General features: G+C 38.1%; 1 protein-coding gene across 13 annotated transcripts in view; it reads right to left on the bottom strand.

Annotated features, from left to right (window-relative positions):
• Window positions 1–27,678, bottom strand: part of AHR (aryl hydrocarbon receptor) — a 513,500-nt gene that overhangs the window by 220,855 nt on the left and 264,967 nt on the right. For 6 of the 13 annotated variants that reach the window (XR_008717666.1, XR_008717663.1, XR_008717661.1 and 3 more), the window contains exon 8: window positions 6,365–6,555. The exons of 5 other annotated variants lie outside the window; for them this stretch is intronic. The gene's annotated coding sequence lies outside the window, so the exon portion shown is untranslated. Of the gene's footprint in view, window positions 1–6,364; window positions 6,556–23,653; window positions 23,669–27,678 lie in introns of those variants that run through there. 2 more of the 13 variants (XR_008717673.1, XR_008717675.1) reach the window with 1 other exon arrangement.

The following is a 27,678-nucleotide window of genomic DNA, read 5'->3' as shown; positions in this document are numbered from 1 at the left end:
AATAAATAAGTTTAAAAAAGAGGAAATGCATTAGAAATGAAAAGCAATTAGAATAAATTGCTAAAAGGAACAGACTGATGTAAATCAATATTTATAGATGATTTTTTTTCTGCATTGTTATCTGAAATTAGTCCTAAGTCTATTTCTCAAAATACCTGTTTTCTATTCTTAAGTTTTCTGCATTTCCCCCTACAATCTTAATAAACCTAAGTGTTAACCATGAGATATAATTTGAAGACTGAAAGCTTCAAGGGAAGTTTTATGAGTATGTGGTGAGACACTTAAAAATAAGAAATTGAGAAGGAAAACAAAATATTTAACTTACTATATAAATATACTTGAAGACAAGATTGAGCTTCAAAATAGATTTCTAAAATACTGATTTATTAACATTTCCTTACATCAAGAGTTAAGAGCTGGAAAGTTTGGGAAATATTGTCCCAATTTGGCACTGGTAAAAGGTGGAGGTTTGTTTTGTGTGCTTTTTTTTAGTGGAGTGAGAGAAAAGGAATTCAATACTTTTTCTCCTATTCATATATAGGTTTCAAGTGTGTATTTGTGTGTACATAAGTTTTCAGTAAGTTAGGTAAATGACTGTTCAATTCCTTTGCCTATTTTTATTACTTCCTTCCCCCACCCTTTTTTTTTTTTTTTTTTTTTGCTATTGAGCTATATGAGTTTCTACATATTTTGGATATTAATTCTTTACCAGATATACAGCTTGGAAATAGTTTTTATCCCATTCTACAGGTTCCATTTTCATTTTGTTGATGGAGTAACACCAATCTTTACCAAATTCTTCCCCAAAATTTAAGAGCAGGAAAAGTTCATAAAACTTATTTTATGAAGCCAGCATTACCCAGAAAAAAGCCAGAGAAAGCAATCACAAGGGAAGAAAATTCAATGCCAATATTCCTGAGGAAAATAAATGCAAAATGCCTCAACAGTAACATCACATTAAGGGAATTACACATCATGACAAAATGGGATTTATCCCTAGGATGCAAGGACAATTCAGTATATACAAATCACTGCAATACATCACATTCACAGAGTGAAGGAATAAAGTATCTTATCAATAGATATAGAAAAAAAACATTTGACTCCTTCATGATAAAATACTCAACCAACTAGTAATAAAAAGTATGACCTCAACATAAAAAAGACCATATATGACAAGCCCACAGACAACATCACACTCAATTGTGAAGAGCTGAAAACTTTCCTTTAAGATCAGAACAAAATAAGGTGCCCATTCTTACCACTCAGAACTATAATTTCTAGCCGGAACAGTTAGGCAAGAAGTCAAAGCATCCCAATCAGAAAGGGCTAAGTAAAATCATCTCCATTTGCAGATGACATAATCCTCTTATGTAGAACACCATAAGATTCCGCCAAAAAACTGTTACAATAAACAAGTTCAGTAAAGTTATAAGATGCAAAATTAATATACAGAATTCGGTTGCCTTTTGGTTGCTCATTATATACTGATAATGAGCTATTAGAAGTAAATTAAGGAAACAATCTCATTTACAATGAAATCAAAAAGGATCAAGTACATAGAAATAAATTTAACCAAGGAGGTATGAGACATGTACTATGAAACCTATAAGACACTGAACAAAGAAACTGAAATCAACACAAATAAATGGAAAGAAAGAATGAAACTAGAACACTTTCTAACACCATACACAAAAATAAACTCAAAATGGATTAAAGATCTCAACGTAAGACCAGAAACTATAAAACTCCTAGAGGAGAACATAGGCAAAACACTCTCTGACATACATCACAGCAGGATCCTCTATGACCCACCTCCCAGAATATTGGAAATAAAAGCAAAAATAAACAAATGGGACCTAATTAACCTTAAAAGCTTCTGCACATCAAAGGAAACTATTAGCAAGGTGAAAAGACAGCCTTCAGAATGGGAGAAGATAATAGCAAATGAAGCAACTGACAAACAACTAATCTCGAGAATATACAAGCAACTCCTACAGCTCAACTCCAGAAAAATCAATGACCCAATCAAAAAATGGGCCAAAGAACTAAATAGACATTTCTCCAAAGAAGACATACAGATGGCTAACAAACACATGAAAAGATGCTCAACATCACTCATTATCAGAGAAATGCAAATCAAAACCACTATGAGGTACCATTTCACACCAGTCAGAATGGCTGCGATCCAAAAGTCTACAAGTAATAAATGCTGGAGAGGGTGTGGAGAAAAGGGAACCCTCTTGCACTGTTGGTGGGAATGCAAACTTGTACAGCCACTATGGAGAACAGTGTGGAGATTCCTTAAAAAACTGGAAATAGACATGCCTTATGATCCAGCAATCCCACTGCTGGGCATACACACTGAGAAAACCAGAAGGGAAAGAGACACGAGTACCCCAATGTTCATCGCAGCACTGTTTATAATAGCCAGGACATGGAAGCAACCTAGATGTCCATCAGCAGATGAATGGATAAGAAAGCTGTGGTACATATACACAATGGAGTATTATTCAGCCATTAAAAAGAATACATTTGAATCAGTTCTAATGAGATGGATGAAACTGGAGCCTATTATACAGAGTGAAGTAAGCCAGAAAGAAAAACACCAATACAGTATACTAACGCATATATATGGAATTTAGAAAGATGGTAACAATAACCCTGTGTACGAGACAGCAAAAGAGACACTGATGTATAGAACAGTCTTATGGACTCTGTGGGAGAGGGAGAGGGTGGGAAGATTTGGGAGAATGGCATTGAAACATGTAAAATATCATGTATGAAATGAGTTGCCAGTCCAGGTTCGATGCACGATACTGGATGCTTGGGGCTGGTGCACTGGGACGACCCAGAGGGATGGAATGGGGAGGGAGGAGGGAGGAGGGTTCAGGATGGGGAACACATGTATACCTGTGGCGGATTCATTTTGATATTTGGCAAAACTAATACAGTTATGTAAAGTTTAAAAAAAAAAAAAAAAAAGATTAACATGGATCAGAAGAATAAATGTTGTTAAAATGTCCATACTACACAGAGCAATCTACAGATTCAATGCAATCCTTACCAAAATACCAGTAACATTTTTCACAAAACTAGAACAATAATATTAAAATTTGCATGGAACCACACAAAAAAAATCCCAAATAGCCAAAACAATCTTGAGAAACAATAACAAATGCTTCTGGACTTCAAAACAGTGTGATACTGGCTTAGAAACCGACAGAGATCAATGGAACAGAACAGAGTCCAGAAATAAACCCATGCACATATGGTCAATTAATCTATGGAGCAAACGGTGTTAAAACAACTGGACAGCAACATGCAAAATAATCAAACTGAACTACTTTCTCACACCATATGTAAAAAATAAACTCAAAGTGAATTAAAGACTTAAAAATAAGACCTGAAACCATGAAACTCCTACAAGTAAACCTAGGCAGTAAACTCTTTGACATGTCTTAGCAAAATAGTTTTGGATTTATCCCCTCAGTCAAGGGAAATAAAATCAAATATAAACAAATGAGAACACACTCCAAACTAAAAAGCTTTTGCACAGCAGAGGAAATCATCAACCAAACAAAAAGGCAGTCTACTGAATGGGAGAAGATATTTGCAAGTGATATGTCTGAAGGGGGTTAATATCAAAAGTATTTAAAGAACTCACAGAACTCTATTAAAAAAAAAGATCCAATTAAAAAAAAAATGGGCAGAGGACCTGAATACATATTTCTCCAAAGATGACATGCAGACAGCCAACAGGCACATGAAAAGATGTTCTGCATCACTAATCATCAGGGAAACACAAATAAAAGCCACAAAGAGGCATCTCTTCACCTGTCAGAATGGCTGTCCTCAAAAGGACGACAGATAACAAGCACTGGCAAAGCTGTGAAAAGGGACCCTCAGTGCACTTTCCATAGGAATGCAAATGGGTAAAGCCACTATGAAACACAGTATGACGTTTACCTGCAAAACTAAAACTATGACCGAACAGTTCCACTCCGGGGTATATACCTGAACAAAGTCGGAAAAGATATACACACTCTGTTCTATAACAGAGCCAAGATATGGAAGCCTCTTAAGTGTCCAAGACTAAGAAGATGTGGTAAATGTATTCACAACACAGTATATTACTCAGTCATAAAATAGGATAAATCTTGCCATTTGTGACAACACAAAGACAATTACTGCATGATATCATTTATATGCAGAATTTAAAAGCCAAAACAAACTAATAAACAAAACTAGATAAACAAAGCCAGACACAGAGAACAAACATGGTTATCAGAGCGGGGAGGGGTGTAAGGGGATGGGAAAAATATGTGAAGGGAATTAAGAAGTACAAACTACCAACTGTAAAATCAAAGGGATATAATGTACAATATGGGGAAAATAGTCAATAATATTAACCGTTTTGTATGATGCATAATCTATAAAAGTATCAATTCACTGTGTTGTACACCTGAAATAAATATACTTGAGTTAAAAAAAAATAAAAATCATTCAAGGAGTCACAGAATCTCAAGGTCAAATAGAGAATGTTGACCAAAAAAATCCAACAGTATTACAAATGGATGAAGCCACTTCACTGAACAGAGTTGGGGAAATAGGTGCTAACCTGAGTAACTTGGGAAATAAATAAGATCCCTAAAGTCAAAAGGATCTGTACATAAGCACTGTACTCTAGTTCATAAAGTTGTTTCTCACAGGGGTAATATGTTAACAACTCTGAAACCACTCTACATGTGTATGGAACTGAACAACTACTTACATCTTAATGGAGACGGAAGCCGGTTCTCTCACTGTTGGGGTAAGAGGTAACACACAGCAAGGGGAGGAGAACAAGATCTGTGTTGTAATGGATTAGAGTTGGAGACAGTCATGTGAAGTTATTTTCAGATTATTATCAAAAATATGATTACATATAAAAAGTGTATAGGCAGGCACCCTGGGTCAGGAAGACTCCCTGGAGAAGAATATGGCAACTCATTCCCATGTTCTTGCCTGGGAAATCCCATGGACAGAAGAGCCTGGAGGGCTACAGTCCATGGGGTCGCAAAAGAGTCGGACACGACTCTGCAACTGAACAAACATATATACTCAAATTAGTCATTGCTTTACTTTGCCAGTGGAAGCAATTAACTCATGTAACACTCATATCCTAGTTTATAATACCATTCACCAATAAGACTAATCAGAACTTCTTGGGGAAAACACACACACACACACACACACACACACACACACGTACACACACACACAGATATTAGGATTGGGGCTGGATATGCAAGATTAATCTAGAACATCTTGTAGGGCCAGAAAGTAAGGAAAACTCAAAAGAAAAAACAGATAAAAATAAAGCACACAGTAGTGTGGGGACATGAAGGGGATATGGGCATGAACTGAAAGATCTCCCAAGGGCTAAAGTTAGAACAATTTTACCAACAAAATAAAGTAGTATTGGATTATAAACGAAAGTATAAATATTTATGAGTCTATGCAGCTATAAATAAGTTATTCAATAAATAAATGGCAAATAGACAAATGTATATACAAGAACAAATAATTTTACGAAGACATTAATGGTGACTGTCAGAGCTGATTGTACTGTTTCTACATGTAGGCCCCCTCTCTGCCTATAAAAACTCTTGTCCCCAGACTGGGGTGGGGGAGTCAGCCTTTGCACAGGAGTCTGCCCTCTCGGCTTGGTTGCTGGCATCTAAAATAAAGCAAACTATCCTTTCCACTAACCTGGGCTCTTTATTGACATTTGAGTAGCAAGCAACTGGAACCCATTTTTGGTTACAGGACTTCTGGACTAAAGATGGCATTTTGCTAGCTGGTGGAGCTGTTGATGGGAATAAGGTACCCATACTGTCTGCCCCAATGGAATTTACAGTCTAGCATGGAAAACATATTAAACAAACGTGTAACAAGTGTTGTGAAAGGGGACGTTCCTGAGCTTTCTGGTCATGTACTCTGGTTCGGTTTTCAAAAATTGAGGTTAATTTTCGAGAGAGAAACCATCAGGCAGGCTAACTTGGATGGAGTCGGGAGTAAGTACCATTTTGAATGTGTGTTACTTTTCCCTGATTCTAGAATGCAAATATTGGGTGGGGTGGGAGGGGGAGACTTAAACTACATGTTAAATATGGCAACTCACTTCTAATAAAATCAAGTTAGAGTGACCTTTACATTGCCATCTAAATGTAGTTGAATTTCAGACTTTAGGGCCCTGGACCAGCTATAAATAATCAGAATGCATGAGACCGAGCCTGGAGATACTCATTTTAAGCAAGTAACCCAAGAATTTGCTGTACATTTTAATATTAGGGAAGTAACTGATTCACTTTCAACTCACCAATATGCCATTTGTTTCTAGCTTCTGTAGCCTGTTCACATTCTCTAGTTCCAGGCTTCTTTCTATTTTTAAAGTCAGGGAAACAGAGATGGAATTCCCAACTTATGACTGAGACTCTCCTCCTATCTCACTGACCACAGCTGGGGAAGTTTCTCTGCTTTTAAGGATCCAAGTGATTGGATTGGTCCCACCTGGAAAACCAAGGTCAATTTCCATTCAAGATCCTTGAATGTATTTGTCTCTGCAAAGTCCCTTCAGTTATTTTGGTAACATATTCCAAGGTTACAAGGATAAGGAGGTGGACATCTTGGAGGGGAAGGGTATATTATTCTTTCTACAATAATATATATTGTGTGCTGAGTGTCATTTCTTAGCTACTACACATTAACCATGGTATTGGTTATTAGCATATTCCTCTTACACAGGTGAAAACAAGAGTAGAAAGAAAAGCTTTAGGAGACTTACTGAAAAGATTTTTCATCACTCTACTTTTGATCCAAATGTAATCTTAAATGCAAAGGAAGAACTTGTATAAGAACTTGTATAAGTCTTTTCCCCATTTAACTTTTATATCCTATTAAATGCATATTAGTATTAGAAGTCAAATGGAGACCTATGTAGAATATTGGAACAGGAGCCGGCACTCTAATGTGGATCACCATCTTTGTACTTACATTATGCTATCACCAATACAAAACCAAACGTGAGGAATTTTACTCATAGTTCACAATCTTCAACATAATCTCCTAAAACAGACTGCCATCAGCCTTTAAAAGTTTGAGACTTACTTGCTTGTATTCAGTTTGGGATTTATGCTTTTGTTGTTCTGTGGCAAGTTTAGAACTCACTAAGGAGTTATATCGGAGAAGGCAATGGCACCCCACTCCAGTACTCTTGCCTGGAAAATCCCATGGATGGAGGAGTCTGGTAGGCTGCAGTCCATGGGTCGCTAAGCGTCGGACACGACTGAGCAACTTCACTTTCACTTTTCACTTTCATGCATTGGAGAAGGAAATGGCAACCCACTCCAGTGTTCTTGCCTGGAGAATCCCAGGGACAAGGGAGCCTGGTGGGCTGCCGTCTTTGGGGTCGCACAGAGTCGGATACAACTGAAGCGACTTAGCAGCAGCAGCAAGGAGTTATATATTGAGGCACAGGTAAAGTGTACTTGAGGTGTTTGAAATTTTTCTTGAGAGAACGGTTAGTAGTATAAGGCAAGGATCAAACAAATAAAAAGCATGTGGATTAAGACCTGCTTTGTTTTTAAACCAACCACGGTTCTTTTTAGGCAAGAAGTAACTCTCGGCACCCTCGAAAGGAAGATGCCACAATCAAAGTCACACAGATGACAATGCAACAAGGCGGGAGCTCGCAAGAGCACAGTGCACTCTGTTCTGTGCAAAGAGCTACAACCCTTCACTCGGGAAGCCCCACAGTGACACGCTGTTGTCATCACATGTGCCTACTCAGAGATAAACAAACCCAGGGGAGATGTGCATTTGAGGAAGGATGTTCATTCTTTTCATTTAAATGTCTCTGCCCAATGTTTAGAAGATTAATGAAATCTGTGTTGACTGGTTTCCATTGGAAGTTTTGTGTGGCAAGCACAAAGGAGTGTTAACTACACTTACTGTAAACCTTGAGCACCAAAGCAAGTTAAATTTGTATCAAGCAGTATTAAACCAAAGAATCCTTCTAAATGATGAGATGCTCTTGTACACAGGATCATGTTTTAAATATGATTGTGCTGAGCCCATAATCTGATATTTTATTACATAAAGATTCTACTGAGAGACATAAAAGAGTGAGTTAAGGAATTCTACTGTCATACCAATCCCATTTTGTTATAAATCTCTCTAAACCTACTCAGTGTCATCTAAAGCACATTTAAAGAGAGAAACATGTTTCTCTTGTCCATTCAACAACATACCAGAAATTTCCCCCCTCATACAGTACTTGGTTAAAGGTCAGATGTTCTTTGGACAACTGACTGTATCATCAGAGAATGCTTTTAGTGGCTTTTCACATAGCTCATAAAAGAACTCTGGATTTTGAGCTAGCTGTGATAAAATCAGACTAGGGTGTCAACGTCAGACACTATTTAACAAGGAGAGAGAGTTCATGTTACCACAAGGCTTCTCTTGGCACAACTACTCATCAGGGGGCTTGTCCTTCTCAAGCACCTCAGCAGGGGTGCTTTCACTCCCTATTGTTTCTGATCCTTAGAAGAGTAGCAGCAACAAACAGAAATCTCCTCTTTCCTCTCTCCCTGTCCTCAACCCCTCATGGGCCATACAGCCACAAAAGTGTAATCCAGCACAGTAGAAAGAAAATAATAAAATCTCAAAAGATGAAACTGGTTGGGAAGGAAACAATTTCCTCTTCCCCTCTTGGTCCTTTGGGCTGGTCAAGTAACTAAAATGATGTTTGAGACAGAGTAACAAGAAAAACTAGGGCTGGCCAGGTGGTAGTTAGTAGTAACGAACCTGCCTGCCAATGCAGGAGACATAAGAGACATGAGTTTGACCCCTGAGTCAGGAAGATACCCTGGGGAGGGCATGGCAACCCTACTTATCCAGTATTTTTGCCTGGAGAATCCCGTGAACAGAGGAGCCTGGCAGGCAATAGTTCACTGGGTCGCAAAGAGTCGGACACGACTGAAGTGACTTATCACAACAGGAGAAAAAAAATTAATTATGTATGGAGAACTCCACGGACTACAAGCTCAAACAGTCAGGCAGTTGGAGTGTATTTGCTATTCTGAGCTAAAAAGTAAGGAGTGGGGTCTGGGACTTCAAAGGGAAAGAAAGCAATTCACAGGAAGATGAAATGAGCAAATGTTTGGTAAAGAACGTCTGCTGGCCATACAGAAACAACTGGACACAGAGAAGAATTGTAACAAATTGACTCTGCTAGGTTCCTCCTAGTGGATCACCCCTAGTTCATATTATACCTTATTATCTGTGGTGATAGCTCTCTTCCTAGAATAGGTTCTCTACCTAAATTATTTTAGGCAGTTATGCGGAAGATCAGAGATTCCTCCTGAGTCTTTTCGGCATTAAAAATAATCAGCCTAAAACAATTCTCATGACAAAGAGACATATTTTGAGGTGGCAAATTTTGCTCTCTTACAATGCCTTAGACAGAATGCAGATGCCTATTAAATTGGCATATTCACTCCTAATTCTTAACTGTGTTCCCAATTGATACTTTAAACTGCTGTCAGATATCTGCAGTGAGATATTCTGTAACAACCATTTATCCAGAAACTGAGATAATTTTTTTTCTCTCATTAAATTCTGTTCTGTGTATCTGATTTCTGTCACTTTTACTATCATTCTTTTCAAGCTAGATACTTTGGAACCATCTTTTCATTTAAGGCAAAATGTTTACTGGACTCTCAATTTCTTCCCGCTATTGTTCAATTTTTCATAGTTTAGGGCCCATTCAAGAAGCTTAATGACTTCTTGTTTGAACTTAATATAGTAAACCTATGGGGAAAGAATCATAATTTTGAAAGCAAATATTAAAAAGTTTAAAACAAAATCTGGAATATCTAGAATTGGCTGGGGAGTGACAACAAAAATCATCAGTATCAATTTTATTGAAGGTATTTTGTGATGTCAATATCCTTCAAACATGCAACTTGTATTTAAATTAAGCCTTTTTATTTAAATTAAAACTTTTTTAAAAAGTTATTTTCCAACAGTTTTTAAAAATGATTTACATTCCTCTGAAGATTTAGCAAAAGCCCTTAATGTAATTGCTATACTGAAACTGCTTTAAAGTTTCTATATTCTTTACTCACACAAATCCCTATTTTTTAATAGGGATCTGCATACCTCTTAAGGGATGCCAACAAGGACAAGTGTTAGTCACTCAGTTATGTCTGACTCTGCAACCCCATGGACCGTAGCCCGCCAGGCTCCTCTATGCATGGAATTCTCCAGGCAAGAATACTGGAGTGGGTTGCCATATCCTTCTTCAAGGGATCTTCCCAACCCAGGGTCTCCTGCTTTGCAGGCTGATTCTTTACCATCTAAGCCACTAGGGAAGCCCAACGGATGCCTTGCTGGCTAAGAAAACAACAGGAAAGGAACAACTCTCTCATCCCTTCCTAGCCACCATCCTCATTCATATCTCTGATACTTTCCTTCTTCTCTGAGATTTACACCATGAAGATGACTTGGTTTTATTCAAAGAAGGGTCAACATGTTGCTGCATTGGCTTGAGAACAAAGCAAGTGAAACTAGTCTAAACTCTGACAGAACCCTGTTGAAAATTCTGTGGTTTAAGTACACCTGAAGGCACAGAGATTCAAATTAAATAATATGTGAGGTTGCTATCAATGGAGCAAGTGAATCACAAAACACTGAATGACTACCATTTGTTTAGGACCATGTTAGACCTCGTGATGCTCCCTCAAGATTGATGCCTGTCCTTAACGATCTTGGAATCAAGTGGGTGAGTCCAGACTAAGAAACAAATCAGAGCAAAGCTGATTTATAGATAGTATAAATCATAAGTCATATAAATCATAGAGAGTATAGTCATAAGCTGAATTGTGCAGGCCAGAATTGTCATGCTAGAGGAAGACTGTCCATGGGCCTAAAACTATCAGAAAAGGCACAACACAGTGATTAGCCTAAGCAAGATAATGAGGAAAGTAGACAGGTAAGAAGTGAGAGAATCAACATTTCAAGCAACACGAATATTATGAGTAAAAGCAAAGGAGTGAGAACGATGGTGGTGAGTTCTCAAAGCACTAAGCAGATGTGTGTCTACCTCACAATGCGGCCAGAGCAGAGGGGATCTGCAAAACAGTTCTGAGTGAAGCTGAGTATACACGGAGAGGCCTGACTCTTGGTAAAGTTTTGGTTTGGAGAAGATTATTGTAGGTTAACAAACAGATGTATTAGAGGAACAGAAGCCTGTGTGATAGATAAACCCCATAATTTCAGTGGCTTAACATAATAGACATTCATTGCTTACTTAGGTAAAGTCCAAATCAGGTTGTTTCCTATTGGAGACACAAGTGTGCATTTGAGCTGATGAAATAAATATTAGGTTGGTGCAAAAGTAATTGTAGTTTTGCATTTCTCAGCTAAGAGCTGAGAAACCTTCATTACCACTAACTACCACCTGGCAAGCCCTAGTTTTTCTTGTTAAAAGTCAAAAGGTTCATAGACTAAAGACTTATACAGATCAAAACTATGATTCCAAACCAATAAAAGTAGTAGAGATAAAATATAATTCCAATTCCATAATTTATATAATAATACATGTGTGTTCTCTATACTAGGCTGTTCTCTATGTATAAGTTACAAAAGTAACTGTGGTTTTGTGTTGTTGAAATTTGCCATTTGATAGTGGAATACATCCTTAAATAAATGTGGTTATGTTATACATCGTTTTAATATGCATTTCTTGCTTTATGTTTTTTGCTAATGTCTTACTACTTGCTATTTATTTTATATGTATTTTAGACTATAGAAATGATGTTAGACAAAAGCAAATTCAAGCATTTTTTTATTCCAGTTCAAAATGAGTCACAAAGCAGCAGTGACAACACACGACATCAACATGCATTTGATGGCCCAAGCACGGCAACCAAACATACAGTGCAGTGGTGATTCAAGAAGTTTTGTAAAGGAAATGAGATCCCTGAAGATGAGGAGCATCATAGCTGACCGTCAGACATTGACAATGACCAACTGAGAGCATCATCGAGCCTTATCCTCCTAGAACTACACAAGAAGTTGCCCAGGAGCTCAATGCCGACTATTCCATGGTTATTTGGCATTTGAAACAAATTGGAAAGGTGGAAAAGCTGTGTAAGTGGGTGCCTCGTGAGTTGACAGCAAATCAAAAAGAAGTTGTCATTTTGAAGTGTCATATTCTCTTATTCAATGTAACAACAATGAAACATTTTCCAATCAAAATTGTTACATACAATGAAAAGTGGATTGTATATTACAACCAGTGATGACCAGCTCAGAGGCAGGACTGAGAAGAAGCTCCAAAGCACTTCCCAAAGCCAAACTGGCACCAAAAAAATCATGGTCACTGTCTGGTGGTCTGGCAGTCTGATCCACTACAGCTTTCTGAATCCCAGGAAAATCATTACATCTGAGAAGTATGCTCAGCAAATCAATGAGATGTACCAAAAATGGCAATGCCTGCAGCCAGCATTGGTCAAAAGCAAGGGCCCAGTTCTCCACAACAATGCCTGACCACACCTCCCACAACCAATGCTTCAAAAGTTGAATGCACTGGGCTACAAAGTTTTGCTTCAACCACCATATTCACCTGACCTCTCGCCAAGTGACTACCACTTCTTCAAGCATCTCAACAACATTTTGCAGGGAAAATGCTTCTACAACCAGCAGGAGGCAGAAAATGCTTTCTAAGAGCTTGTCGAATCCTGAAGCATGGATTTTTATGATACGCGAATAAACAAACCTTTCTTATTGGCAAAAATGTGTTGATTGTAATGATTCATATTTTGATGAATAAAGATGTGTTTGAGTCTGGTTATGATGGTTTAAAATTCACGGCCCCAAACTGCAATTACTTTTGTACCAACCTAATAACACCATAGCTCATATACAGCCTTCTGCCAACATGCATTCATTATAATCTCACTTAGCAAACATTTCTTAAACACCTACTATATGTTAGGTACCATGTTTGACTGACACTGGAAATATTGAGTGAGGAAAAGATATGGTCCTTGCCCTTGGAGGAGCTGTCAGCTGATGAAGCCAGACAACAAGAAAAGTGAGTATTACATTGTCTCCTGGAGAGCAAAATAGGAAGGAAGCATTTCCTAGAGTAGAAATCACAGAGCTTGAACAAAAGCCTTTAATGAGGAATATTTGACTGCCCAATGGGAGCAATTGCTCTAGTAAGTGCTTGAAAAAAGCATTATAAATTCTGAGTTCAGTTCAAAAACACCTGGCTTTTCAAAGTAAAAGATCATCATATAGTCCACTTGTTTCTAAACATGGCTGCTCAACAGAATCACATCTGAAGCTTTGGAGAAGAAACAAATGCCTGGGCATTTGTATTTTTCAATAAATTCCAAGGTAATTCTAAAGTATCCCCCAAATGTCAATAGTGCCCAGGTTAAATGCCTTAAACAATGATTGATTGGCCAGGAGGTACAAATACTCCAGCTCTCTTGGACCTGATTTGGATACTTCTGAAATATGACCTATGCTATCTCCAGAGCTCTCTGTGAGATTGAACAAACTACTTCCTTATAAAAAACAAACTTATGGCTACCAAAGAGCAAAGATGGCAGGGAGGAACAAATCAGGAGCTTGGGATGAATACACGCACACTATTAAACATATGATAGACAACCAATAAGGACCTATTGTATAGCACAAGGAACTCTACCCAATATTCTGTGCTAACCTATGCTTTTGAACTGTGGTGTTGGAGAAGACTCTTGAGAGTCCCTTGGACTGCAAGGAGATCCAAGCAATCCATTCTAAACGAGATCAGTCCTGGGTGTTCTTTGGAAGGAATGATGCTAAAGTTGAAACTTCAATACTTTGGCCACTTCATGAGAAGAGTTGACTCATTGGAAAAGACCCTGATGCTGGGAGGGATTGGAGGCAGGAGGAGAAGGGGACGACAGAGGATGAGATGGCTGGATGGACGTGAGTTTGAGTGAACTCTGGGAGTTGGTGATGGACAGGGAGGCCTGGTGTACTGCAATTCATGGGGTCACAAAGAGTCGAACACAAATGAGCAACTGAACTGAACTGAACCTATATGTGAGAAAAATCTTAAAAAAGAATGGATATATGAGTAACTGAATCACTTTGCTGTACATCTGAAACTAATACAACCTTGTAAATCGACTATACTCCAAAAAAATATTTTCTTAAAAATTACAAAAAAAAAAAATGCATCTGGATTTTAAAACGTGATTACAGGTTTTTTTTGTTTGTTTGTTTGTTTTTTAATTAAATGGCAGTTTTTAGTGATATAGAATTCTATTATTTTCTGTTGACCAATCATGATCCAATGATTAAAATGAATAATAGCTACATAATCACAAAGGTCAAAGATGTTCATCAGTCTTCACAATCAACAGCCAGGCAAAAAAATAAAAGATAATTACAACTGCAAGCCACAATGGAAACATGATCAATCTAACAAAATAAAGTAGTTATATACAATTTGGGAGGTTAAGTAGAAAAATGTTGTAAGCAGAAGTGCACACATGCATGTATTTTCATCCCACTTTCAATGGCTAAGTTAAAGATATCTCTTGATAAATGCCACATAGCATTTGAAAATATGTGGGTTATTTTCAAATATCATTTGATAATGATTTCTAACATAATTTCACAGTGATATGAGAACAGACTCTGTATGATTCCAATACCTTTACACCATGAAATATTTTTTTACCTTGTTTTATGTCCCAGGATATGTTCCAGTATCTTCTCGTTTATAGTCTATGGGAACTTGAATAGAATTTGTATCCTGCTCTTATGTGAAAATTGTATAAATCTTAATTGTGTTGAATTGGTTCATGGTGCTTTTCAGGTCTATTATATCCTTCTACTTTTCTGTCTATTCATTCTATTAATTTTTAAGAGTTTGATATTGAAACTACAACCAAAAATCTTTATTTATCTACTTAAAAAATAACTGTAATATAGAGTGGAACTATATCCTATATAGTAACTGTGTTCAGTATTTTTCAACTCTTCTGTAAATGTGTTATCTACTTTCATAATTTAAAAAATAAAAAGAAGAAAAAAAGCAACTGTACTTCTATATACTTTCAATAAACAATCAAAAACAAAAACAAACCTGGCTTTTTATCTATTGGTTCTTATCAACTGCAAAGATCCAGCCATGCCAACTGCTCTCCAAATGTGGGTGTTTATTTTTCTGCCAATTTCCTGAGGTATTACAAGTATATCCTATTTTGGATGGCCACTTCCAAATAAAACTTCTTCAGTTTCACACAGTTATTTCACAACTGGGAAAAAGAGAAAGAGGTTCTTCTACTGACCTTGCCAGTGACCAGGTGTGCTTGTCTCAGAGACTCATCAGGACTTGAGTTTTCTGCTTGTATAAAACTGTAAAGTCCCTTTCAGCTCCAGATTTAAATTACATACTTCTAAGATTCTGATTGAAATCATATTTCTCCTTAGGACATTCCTCTTCAACGCAGGATTTCTGACACTGTCACACTATATTTACAAAGTTATTTACAGAGAAACTTACAGTGGCTTCCCAGGTGGCACCAGTGGTCAAGAATTTGCCTGCCAGTGCAGGAGACACAGGAGAGATGGGTCAATCCTTAGGTTGGGAAGGACCCAAGGTCAGTCCTACGGTCCACAGGGTCACAGAGTCAGACACGACTGAGCACATGGGCACACACATACATACATAGAAACAGTAGAGTGTACTGGTTATGAGTATGAGATTTGAAGTGTCTGACTAGGTTCAATCCTGCATAATACTCCATGGCTGGTTGAGCAAGACAGTAAAACTCTTTGTGCTTTAGTGTCTGTAAAATGGAGGTAAGATTAGAACTCACCTTCTTTGGTTGATACAAAGATTAAAGGAGCTGTTTTAGAGGGAGGGCCCCAAACCTTCTTTGTTCATAGAGCTCTAAGTGCTAAGTCTTTTCACTGTGTCCCCAGGCCACACAAAATACTTCATAATAGCATTTCTTAAATGACTTCATCCAAACAACTTAATAAGCATTTATGTTCTAGCAACTTACAGTAGCAGCCACTAGAAAATATAGTGCACATAATTTAAAAGAAGAACAATATTGCAAAGATATAATCACAAGGAATATTATGTGATCTAAGAGTGAAACTATGGAATAGCTTGAGCCAGATGTTTGAGCAATGTCCAAAAATGTCAAGTACCATATTTTCCTAAACATTTGAAATACTCCCCCAAACAATGGTGAGTATACTGCAATGATATCCTAGTACACAATTTGGGAATCACAGAGCTAACTCATGTAAAGCATTCACAGGCTGCCATGTACCAGCATTCAATAAGTGTTAGCTATTTGTCTATTTTATTTTTGATTCAAACACCAGATTATTTACAGTTTGGTTTGCACAACCATCTTCAGATTAGGAAACTGGGCTTCCAGGAGCCTGAGTACTTTACTTACTTATACTAGGAAGTGGAGAAAATAGAATTTTCATTCAGGTCTACCTGAATGAAATGTAAAGTCAAAAGACTTTACAAACACTTCCCAATATATCACATTGCTTCCTTTTAATTTAAGACCTGGCTGTTCTAATAAATTTTAAACTTAAAATTTTTATTCATACACACCACTTATCAGTAAGATAGATATCATGCCTCTAGGTGAACAGAAGCCCCTGTATTTTAATCTATCCATAGACTTATGTTTGTATTGCAAATTTTGAAATCCTCAGACTGAAAAGCACAGGGTTCAGTTCAGTTCAGTGTCTCAGTCGTGTCCGACTCTTTGCGACCCCATGGACTGCAGCACACCAGGCCTCCCTGTCCATCACCAATTCCTGGACTTTACTCAAACCCATGTCCATTGAGTTCGTGATACCATCCAACCATCTCATCCTCTGTCGTCCCCTTCTCCTCCAGCCTTCAATCTTTCCCAGCATTAGGGTCTTTTCAAATGAATCAATTCTTTGTATCAGGTGACCAAAGTACTGGAGATTCAACTTCAGCATCAGTCCTTCCAAAGAATATTCAGGACTGATCTCCTTCAGAACAGACTGGTTGGATCTCCTTGCAGTCCAAGGGACTCTCAAGAGTCTTCTCCCAAAACCACAGTTCAAAAGCACAGAAGGTACTACAAAACTGCTACCAAACTTTCACAGATGTTAACATGTTACCATATTTGCTTCACATTTTTTAAAGAAATAAGACATAAATCAAGTTACACTCTTATTCATACCCTCTCCCTACTCCTTCTGCAGTCCTCCTTCCTCGGAAGGAACTGCCATTTGAAGGTGGTGTCGCTGCTGCCCACATTTCTGTTCTCTTACTATGCACACATATGCATGCTGTCTACAGACCACGCAGACTCTGGGACCTCAAGATCTATGTGTTTACCTTCGTTTTTCTTATCCCCTCTGGTGTGCTGCGATTCATGGGGTTGCAAAGAGTCGGACACAACTGAGCGACTGAACTGAACTGAACTCTGTGTCTAGAACAGAACCTGACAACCTGCCAGACACCCCATAGATTTCATGAATGATTACACAGCAGAGATGTTGCTCAGATTTTTAAATGCATAGAAATGTCATCATACTATTGCATCATTCTATTGCAATTTGCTTTTTTCCCCTAACACTGTATTTCTGGGATTAATCATATTGATATGTATTAATCTAGTTCATTCATCTTAATCCCTCTTTCCATGGGATTCTCCAGGCAGGAATACTGCAGTGGATTGCCATGCCCTCCTCCAGGGATCTTCCTGATGCAGGGATCGAACCCGCGTCTTTTACATCGCCTGCATTGGCAGGCATGTTCTTTACCACTAGCACCACCTGGGAAGCCCAATAGCTACACAGTATTCCCTTGTGAGAATAATGAACAGATTATCTATCTGTTCCCGTAAGGATACTTAGATTTTACTGTGTTAAAATACGTTGTCCTAAACATTGTTGTACAAATTATATCAATATTGAGATTTTTTTTCCTCATATTTGTCAGAGAGATCAAATTTACTATTTAAATGTTGATGGTAACTCTTAGACATAGCTGATGGGAGCTTGGCAACAATTAATTAAATTTAAGATATTGAGAGTCCATGATCTAGCAATACCAATTCTAGACGTAGATCAACAAGGGCCTGAGTACGAGAATGTTCAATCTCAATATTTAAACAATAAAAGTTATTTTCCATCTTTTCTTATTTTTGTCATTTATTGATGCATAACCAATCTGTTCCAAAACTTAGTGGATAAAAATAAGCATTTTATTACAGTCATGGATTTTGTGGATCAGTGATTTAGAAAGGGAGCAGTTGGAACAGCAATCTCTGCTCTATGTAGCCTGAGACTTCAGCTGAAAGAACCTGAAAGCTGGGAGTCAAAATCATTTGGAAGCATCTTTTATTCACATGTCTAATAGCTGATGCTTCCCAGGTAGCACTAATGATAAAGAACATGCCTGCCAATGCAGAAGACACAACAGACGTGGGTTCGATCCCTGGGTATGAAGATCCTCTGCAGGAGGAAATGGCACCCCACTCCAGTATTCTTGCCTGGAAAATCTCATGTATAGAGGAGCCTTGTGGGCCACAGTCCATGGGGTCACAAAAAGTGGGACATGATTAAAGTGACCAAGCACACATACCGATTGATACCAGTGGTTGTCAGGAACCTTGGCTGGAGGCATTAGGTGATCCTCATGTAGCATCTTCATGATGCTTGCTCACAATGTGGCAGCCCCAGACATTTTCTGTGGACCTCAGAGTCCCACAGCAGAGTGTCCCAAGAGAGGTAGGTAGGGACTGTATCATTTCGTAGGGCCTAGTCTCAGAAGTCTCATGGCATTTCTTTCATCAGAGTCACTGGGCCCACCTCAACCAAGGTAGAACACAGACTCCATTTATCAATGGGACAAGCATTGAAGAACATATAGGAAGAGAAACACTGTTGAAGCCATTTTGGAAAAAGTCACATCTGCTGCTGCTGTTGCTGCTAAGTCACGTCAGTCATGTCCGACTCTGTGTGACTCCATAGTCTCTTCTCCCTGACTTTTCTCTCTCTTTTTCTTCTTTCTGTGTCCACTGCATTCCGTAAATTAGTAGACATTAGGTGGAGCTAGTAGTAAAGAACTCATCTGCCAATGCAGGAGAAGCAGCAGATGGGGGTTTGGTTCAATGCCTGGGCCAAGAAGGTCCCCTGGAGGAGCAAATGGCAACCCACTCCAGTATTCTGGATTCTAAAGAATCCCATGGACAGAGAAGCCTGGTGGGCTATAGTCCATGGGATTGCAAAGAGCTGGACATGAGTGAAGTGACTTAGCATGCATGCAGGGCTTCTGTATAAATTCTATGTGTCATATATATATATATACACATACATATACATATACATATACATATATACACACACAGAACCTTACATGGAACAACTGACTGGTTCAAAATTGGGAAAGGAGTACGACAAGGTTGTATATTGTTACCCAGCTTTTTTAACTTGTATCCAGAGTATATCATGTGAAATGTTGGTCTGGATGAATCACAAGCTGGAATCAAAATTATCAGGAAAAATTTCAACAACCTCAGTTATGCAGATATTACCCTAATGGCAGAAAGCTAAAAGGAAGTAAAGAGCCTCTTGATGAAAGTGAAAAAGGAGAGTGAAAAAGCTGGCTTAAAACTCAACATTTAAAAAACCAAGACCATGGCATCTGGTCCTATCACTTCATGACAAGTAGACAGGGAAAAAGTAGAAGCAGTCACAGAGTTTATGTTCTTGGGCTCCAAAATCACTGTGTATGGTGACTGCAGCCATGAAATTAAAAGATGCTTGCTCCCTGGAAGGAAAGCTGTGACAAACCTAGAGAACATATTAAAAAGCGAAGATATCGCTTTGCCCACAAAGGCCCATCTAGTCAAAGCTATGGTTTTTCCATTAGTCATGTACAAATATGAGAGTTGTACCATTAAAAAGGCTGAGTGCCAAAGAATGGATGGTTTCAAATTGTGGTGCTGTAAAAGACTGTATTAGAGTGTCTTGGACTGAGAGGAGTTCAAACCAGTCAATCCTAAAGGATATCAGTCCTGAATATTCACTGGAAGGATGTTGAAGCTGAAGCTGCAATTCTTTGGTCACCTGATGCAAAGAGTCAACTCATTGGCAAAGACTATGATTCTGGGAAAGATTGGGGCTGGGAGGAGAAGGGAGTAACAGAGATGAAATGGTTGGATGACATCATTGACTTAATGGACATGAGTTTGAGCAAACTCCAGGAGATAGTGAAAGACAGGGAAGCCTGGTGTGCTGCAGTCCATGGGGTTGCAAATAGTCAGACACAACTCAGTAACTGAACAACAAAACATACACACATGCATTCACAACTTTCTAATTCATACTTTTATTATTATTTGCATGCATAAAATGGTAATTTTATCAGCCTTTGCCATCACATGTTATAATGTCAAACATATTTCCCTAAATTGGCTTTGTTCCTACATGATAAACAACTCTAAGCATTTACATGCATTGTCCTGTAGGACTTCCCCTCTTGTGTTATACATGGGTATCTTTCATTCTTCAGCTGCTTTATTTCTACAGTAGGTTCTTCTATGTTAGAAACAGACAAAATTTGTGCTGGTTCCATCGTTATTTTGCTATTCTTTGAGTGAAAACATATCTCATGACTTATGTTTTCCACTTTTCTCATCAGGAAGAAACATATGCACAACCTCCTGAATAGTCTGAACAATGTTCTGGACCATCTTAGAATTTTCTTTTGCCTTCTCTTTTAGTTAGTCTCTCTATAACAGCACACTGCCTTCTGAAATAAATGCCTAGGCTTTCAACCTAAAAACTTACATTACCATCTTTAAACATAAATTCAGAAAGCCCTGGTTCTACTGAAATAAATTTACTTTTCTTTAGGGGTTTCCCATGGGTTGTGGTCTATTCAAATGTCCGAGGTAACCATAGGGGTTTTCCAACCTTGTGAGGGAGTTTAATATTCAAATTAAAATTTTTAATTAGGTGTGTAACTCTATCTTTTTTTCTTTTTTTTTTTTCCCCCAGATCATCTAGGATGCGTGGAACTATATTTTATATTTAACTTTAGAAACCAGTTTTGGCCTACATAATGGAAGGATATCTCTATTTCTGCTCATCCTGTCAAGTCCTGGAGTCTATTACACAGCATTTACTTATACATTTTCATCTCAATCACTCTATTTTATGTTGTTTAAAATATAAGCACTATACAGATTTTGGGAAAACAGTAAGCAGATAGTCCATAAAGAAGAAAGGTCATGAAAAAAAGGAAGGAAGGAAATGGTAAAAGTTTATATTAAAGAGTAATTGCGTTATCTTAGCTCTTCTTCTCCCTACACATTCCATTCCAGCTGCACAAACTCACCAGCATTCCCCATGCACAATGCCCTTTCATCTCTCGCTCTCTCTGGAAGTGAAGGTTACAGGGTCCAGAATGACACTCCCCTTTCTTGTGATAAAATTTAACTCCTGGCTCACATGTCAGTTTCCCTGGGTCAAATCATGGCTCCTGATTAGAGTAGAGAGTTCTTTTCATATCATACTGAACAGCTATCTTTAGGACTATCTCTCCCACAAAGTTTCTCAGAGACTGGGCCTATGTCTTACTCATTTCTGAAACCCTAGTGCCAGGCAAATATTTGTTCAATTTGTGCATTATGAGTGACTACATTTATGACCTTGAATAAGTTACCTAGCCCAACTATGCTTTCTGCTTTGTAAGACAGAAATAATAATAGTATGTAACTTCAAGGATTGTCTTGAGGATGTAATGAAATAATCCATGTAGACTACAATGCCCAACATCATGTTCAGTAAATATAATATACAGCTACTGTTGTTATGGAAATGTTTAAAAAATACTGCATTTTAAAATCCTATAAATAATGGTCATGAAAATGTTTCCTTTTCTAACTTTTTAAAAAAGACTAACAGTGGTCTAAATAACAGTGCTAAACAAATAGGCTTGCAGTTGAATATCATTATGGGGGAAGACTGGAGGAAGTGTCTTCACCCTTTATAACACAAAGGTAGACTTTCAGTATGACATCACACAGTGCCTGCAGGGAAGAAATATTCAGAACAGACCAACACCCCCAGGCCATCAATGTAACTCCACTGGATTCTGGGATCTCATGCCTATTTCTTGGTGGTGCTTTTATTAGCTCTCTTTCATCATGTAATATCATCAGACATATTTTACCTTTAAAAATTTTTCACGTTAAAAAATTCAGAATAGACTCATTTACTTATAGTAGTTTATTTACTACAGATAACTTCTATGAATAAATAAAGCTTATGTGACACAGGCCATGACCTGTTGTTGATTCTAAAAGCAGAGAGTTCCCTAATGGGAACACTTTTAAAAAATAACACAGGAACTAGGGATTCTGAAAAGCAGGCCTCCAGCTTTATTTTCTAAAATGTTAAATTAAAAAGTAGAGTGGCAGAGAGCATCAGCCACACACCTAAAATATATGCTGATTTTAGCTACTAGATTTGCAAGAAGTAAATTTTACTATTGGCCGATTATTTTATAAATAATAGATGTATTAAGATAAATATTAATTATCACATTATACATATCATACATTCAGAATGATTTATACTAAAATATTGGCTGCAATAACATTTCAGAAGCAGAGTTTACATTGTGATGTGACTGTGTCAGATTTTACCTTTTTTTTAAATTCAGTTCAACAGGTACAGAGTGTAAATAGACATTTTTGAGACTTATTTGAGGGATTCCAGTGAAGAAACATTTTATTTATCTATATAAGTCTTAGTATTACTTATCAGACTTGCCAAAATCAACACGTTGATTAAAGACATACTTGTGACCAAATTCACACACACACACACAAAGATGCGGAGTTTGAAAGGTTTGGCTTTCTAGAGCTATACAATTGACCTGATTACTGACTTCCTAAGTTATACCAATCACTCATTTTGCAATTCAGATATTTTGCTTATTTTAATAATGGTGGCAGATTAACCATCTGGAATGTACTTTATGTTTAGTATTTTTTTATAAAACCATTCTACTCAAACACACAGATTCTTTAAGCAGCTTACCAGGTGACAGAAGAGGGGAGGCAAAGGAGAAATTGAGTTGAAAGGAAAATTTATGAGTATGAAGTTTTATAACTTGCAGTCTTCACCAAAAGCTCCTTCATTATAGAGACCATTTTTTGGTTGTTGTTGTTAAACGGGGAATGAGAAGGAAATAAAAGCAGTTGTTTTTATTAGTGAGGATATGCTAAGTTTACGCTGTACTAACAAGCAATACTCAAATCTCAATGGCTTAACTCAAGAAAAACCATTTCTCTTATTTCTCATTTACACAACGTCCTCTGAGTATGATGGCAGAGATTGCTTCAACCACTGGCCCGCTAGCTGCACCCCAGAGCCTCCTCCATCCTTGCTACAGCAGGGCACAAAAGCACAAGAGGGTCTCACATGCATCATTAAATGCTTCAGCCTAGAAGTGACACTGGTAAATGAATGCCTTATCGCAGAAGCCATTCCATTCACCGCTCATTGGTTTTCTATTTGCCTAGAAGAATAGGACATCCAGATATTACTGAAAGTACTAGACATTCTGATCATGGAATTCTGAACAGAAACTAGTACAGTGCTTCTCCCCAGAATAGTCACTGCATTAATTAACTCCTTTCAACTAGTCACATAATCTGAATTTTGCATATGTAGCTAAAGACATGATTCTGGCACTACTAGAAACTGTATATGTGGTAGGATCTTTGATGGCACAGGCCTACCAAGTGTCCATTTGCAAGAGCGATTGAGAGGCCAGTGGGAAGAGGACACATCCTAAAGGAGCAGAAAATTGGGAAGATCATAGTGTTTCGATAACAGAATGGTAGTCATTAGCGAAGACTTTGGGTAATGTTTGGGTGAGTGAGTGCTAGAGAAAGCAGAAGAGTTGCTCTACCATTTACTCCTAAAAACATTGCAGTACAATCTTTTCTGCTTTGGGTACCAATTAACAAGTACAATGTAACAGAATACAAGGGGATCTCTTCCCAAGCTTTGACCTTGAATAGAACTTGACACCCAGAAAGCTACAGAATCAAGAGCAATGCAATCAACGGTAATATCCAGAAGAAGTGGCTAGGGTGCCAAGGACCTTAAAACACAGCAGTGCCCAAAGGACCAGGATCTATTTTAAAGTGATAGTGTCAGCAAAAGCAGTATGAGTGGCCCAGCAGATGGGGGCTGTGATACAACTGCATGATACAAAGTGGGGCCACAGCAGAAGAGTGGGAAAGTAGATACTTGCAAGAGGGTATCTGAGTAGATTTTAAAGTAGTCCCTTGCTTAGATCCACCTTAGCAGCCAAGAACACTCATCTCCCAGCTGCTGGGTGTGTTAGCAGCTCATAGTCACAGCTGACCCCTCTCTAAGAGAACTGTCTCCAGACAAATGGAAGTTCTCTTGCTCCAGGGATGTGACCCCTCTCAAAAACAGCCTGTTATCAATAATGGACTAACCTGAGTATATAAAAGGATCCCCTGCTTGCCCTGAGCAGAGATTAATTCTGAGTGCTGCTCACACTCCAGAGCTCTCTATGGGCTCAGGCTGAGACTACATTCTGAGACCACAAATCCTTGCTTAGCTCCATCTCCTATGTATCTCCTTTTCTCTTTTTTTCTCCATGGAGCTGAAACGTTAACAGAGTCTCTACCTTTACCTTAAATAGTAAGGAAACATGAGCAATTTCTATAGAACCCAGAAAATAAAGACACTAGCTCCCTAAAGAGGCAGAACATGCATTGAAATCTGCAGACTGAAGAACGGCTTCCCCTTGTCCAAACTTCTGCTCTCCTTACTGGTTCAGCTTGGGAAGCTTACCTCTCTCCTCAACGACTGCAGGGTTTACCCACACTCTGAGACCGAGAGTAAGGCCAAGAGCTTTCATGGCATCTTTTCAGATCACTCTAACACAGTGACAATCTCTGAAGTTTCATCCTGCTCAGTGCTTATGTCACTCATTTAGCTACAACTGCTTCAACTTGTGACATTCCAACATCTCTTCTAATAAGTTATTCTTCTAATATCAAGCACCTGCTATGCCAAGCACTGGGCAGCAAAAACAAGTAAGATGTGGTTGCACCTTCCACAAGCTGCCTTTAATGGAGAACACAGATATATAAGCCCATAACAACACCCTGAAGTATGTAACACAGTGTGAAAACTGAAGGTATTTTTACAAGGGCAATATTTTAACTGTTTTGAAAGATGATCAAAAGTTAAGGAGGAATTATGCACTTCAAGTGAAAGCATTAAAAAGGAGTACACTCAAGGAATTGAGAACAATTCATTAGATACTCAGAACATATGCTATAAGGAGGAAAGAGTAAGTGTGGAAAATAAAGTAAGATTCTGGGACTTTCCCAGTGGTCCAGTGGCTTAGACTCCACTCTCCCAATGCAGGAGGGCTGGGTTCAGTCCTTGGTCAGGGATCTAGATCCTACATGCCACAACTAAGATTCATACGCCACAACTAAAGACCCCATGTGCAGCAACTAAGACCCAGCATAGCGAAGAGAGAGAGGAAGTGAGGAAGAGAAAAAAGGAAGGAAGACAGAAAGAGAGATCCTAAGTGTAAAAGGCCTTCAATGCCATACTAGGATATTTAACTTCTATCCAGTAGGCAACTAGAAGCCAGCAAGTGTCAGTAATCCGAGGACTATGGCTGCATGTATTATGATAAAAATCCTTATTTCACAAGTCTTACCACCTATGATTTCAGGATAAGGCCTTCCCTTCAAAAACTATAAAATATCTTAGACATTAAAAAACTGTATATAAATATTATAATTGCTCTTCATTTTTTCCAATACTTGGTGTTACTACACTTGGCATTTTTAGTATCTCACTGTAGAACTAGTATTTCATTGTAACCAGTATTTCCTTGTGGTAGAAATAGATCATACTTTCCTGACTAGCCAGGATATATTTTATATGATGCCCATTTTTCTAATGGGTTATTTTTTTTCTCATTTATAGGAATTTGTGTTATATTTCCAGGCTACAATTTTTTACTTCACTCTGACAGGTTTTTTGTACTTTGTTTATTGTGTGTTTTTTTGAGACCCAGGTATTTTTATTTTATTATGGTGAAATATGAGGCTAGTTTTTACATTTTAACTTGCTTCCTTACAAAATCCTTCCATATTCTCAAGTTCATAAATATGATCTATATTTTCATCTGCATATATAAGCATTCTTTTTTAAATTTCAGTCTTAACATTTTAATTGTTTTATATCACGTGACAAATGGACCATATTTTCTTTCTGTGTAGTATTTGTAGTAGGTCTCTGTTCTTTTGGAACCAATTGAGACATAGAATCAACAGTCAGAAAAATGGAACTCATTTACTACTAGGAAAGCTAATTGGGGATTATGACTTTATATCTAAAGCCAAATAGGCTTGCTAAAAATTTATTCCTAAATTGAACATGATTATGGTCACTCAGATGGTAAAGAATTCACCTGCAACACAAGAGACCTGGGTTTGATGCCTGGGTTGGGAAGATCCACTGGATGAGGGCATGGCAACCCACTCCATGTTTCTTGCCTGGAGAAAATCCCTATGGACAGAGGAGCCTGGCAGGCTACAGTTCATATGGTCCCAAAGGGTCGGATACAACTGAACGACTAAGCACAGCACATCTCTCCAAAATTCCTATCGTAATCCCCTAACATGATGTATTAGGAGATAAGGCTTTTTGGAAGTTGATTAGGTATAAGTTGGAGCCTTCATTCATGGGATTAGTCCCTATATAGAAGAGATCCCAGAGAGCTTTCTGGCCCCCTTGTGTCATGAGAGCACACAGCAGTCTATGAACCAGGAAGTGGGTTCTAACCAGACACCAAACTTGCAGGCATCTTGATCTTCTGGACTCCAGAACTGTGAGAAATAAATTTCTGTTGTTTATAAGCCATTTGGTTTGTGGTATTTTGTTACGGCAGCACAGGTGGACTTAAACAGTTATTTACCCATGCACTAACCGGCGCAGGTAGAATACTACTGATATCCTGTTTATGTAGCAGATCCCTGTGAGTGAGAGCAGATAATGCCCCCTGGCCACAGGCAGGGAGATCTAGAGAGAGTGGTGAAGTGGCTGCTGAGCACAGCCAGCTCAACAGCTCCTCTCAAACAAACCAAGCCAAATAATTCCCCCTCGTTGCAAGATGTGGAGTCAAGAAAGTATAAAAGAAGAAGATAGAGGTCTTTTAAATGAAGATCCTCATGTGGAAGCATAAGAAGGGAACAATAAGAGGCTTTCCTCCTTAATAACTGAAATATCTGAAATAACAAAAGCATACGAATTCCAAAACCACACAAATACGAGATGTAGTGGTAGCCATGCTATACCATATAAAAAACTAAGGTGAAATCATACAGAGATGGAATTGAACAGAGACAAGAATTTTCAAGTCAGAAAGAGTAAACTAACTTTGGGGTTTCTAGTTCCAGTCCTACTGTGGCCTGCTGGCACTTTATTTCTCCTTAATGGACAACTGCATTTGCCTATTTT

Source organism: Bubalus kerabau, chromosome 8 (genome assembly GCF_029407905.1).
Source record: "Bubalus kerabau isolate K-KA32 ecotype Philippines breed swamp buffalo chromosome 8, PCC_UOA_SB_1v2, whole genome shotgun sequence".
NCBI lineage: Eukaryota > Metazoa > Chordata > Mammalia > Artiodactyla > Bovidae > Bubalus > Bubalus kerabau.
The sequence above is the reverse complement of the archived record's forward strand: the minus strand, read 5'-3'. Positions and strand labels throughout refer to the sequence as shown.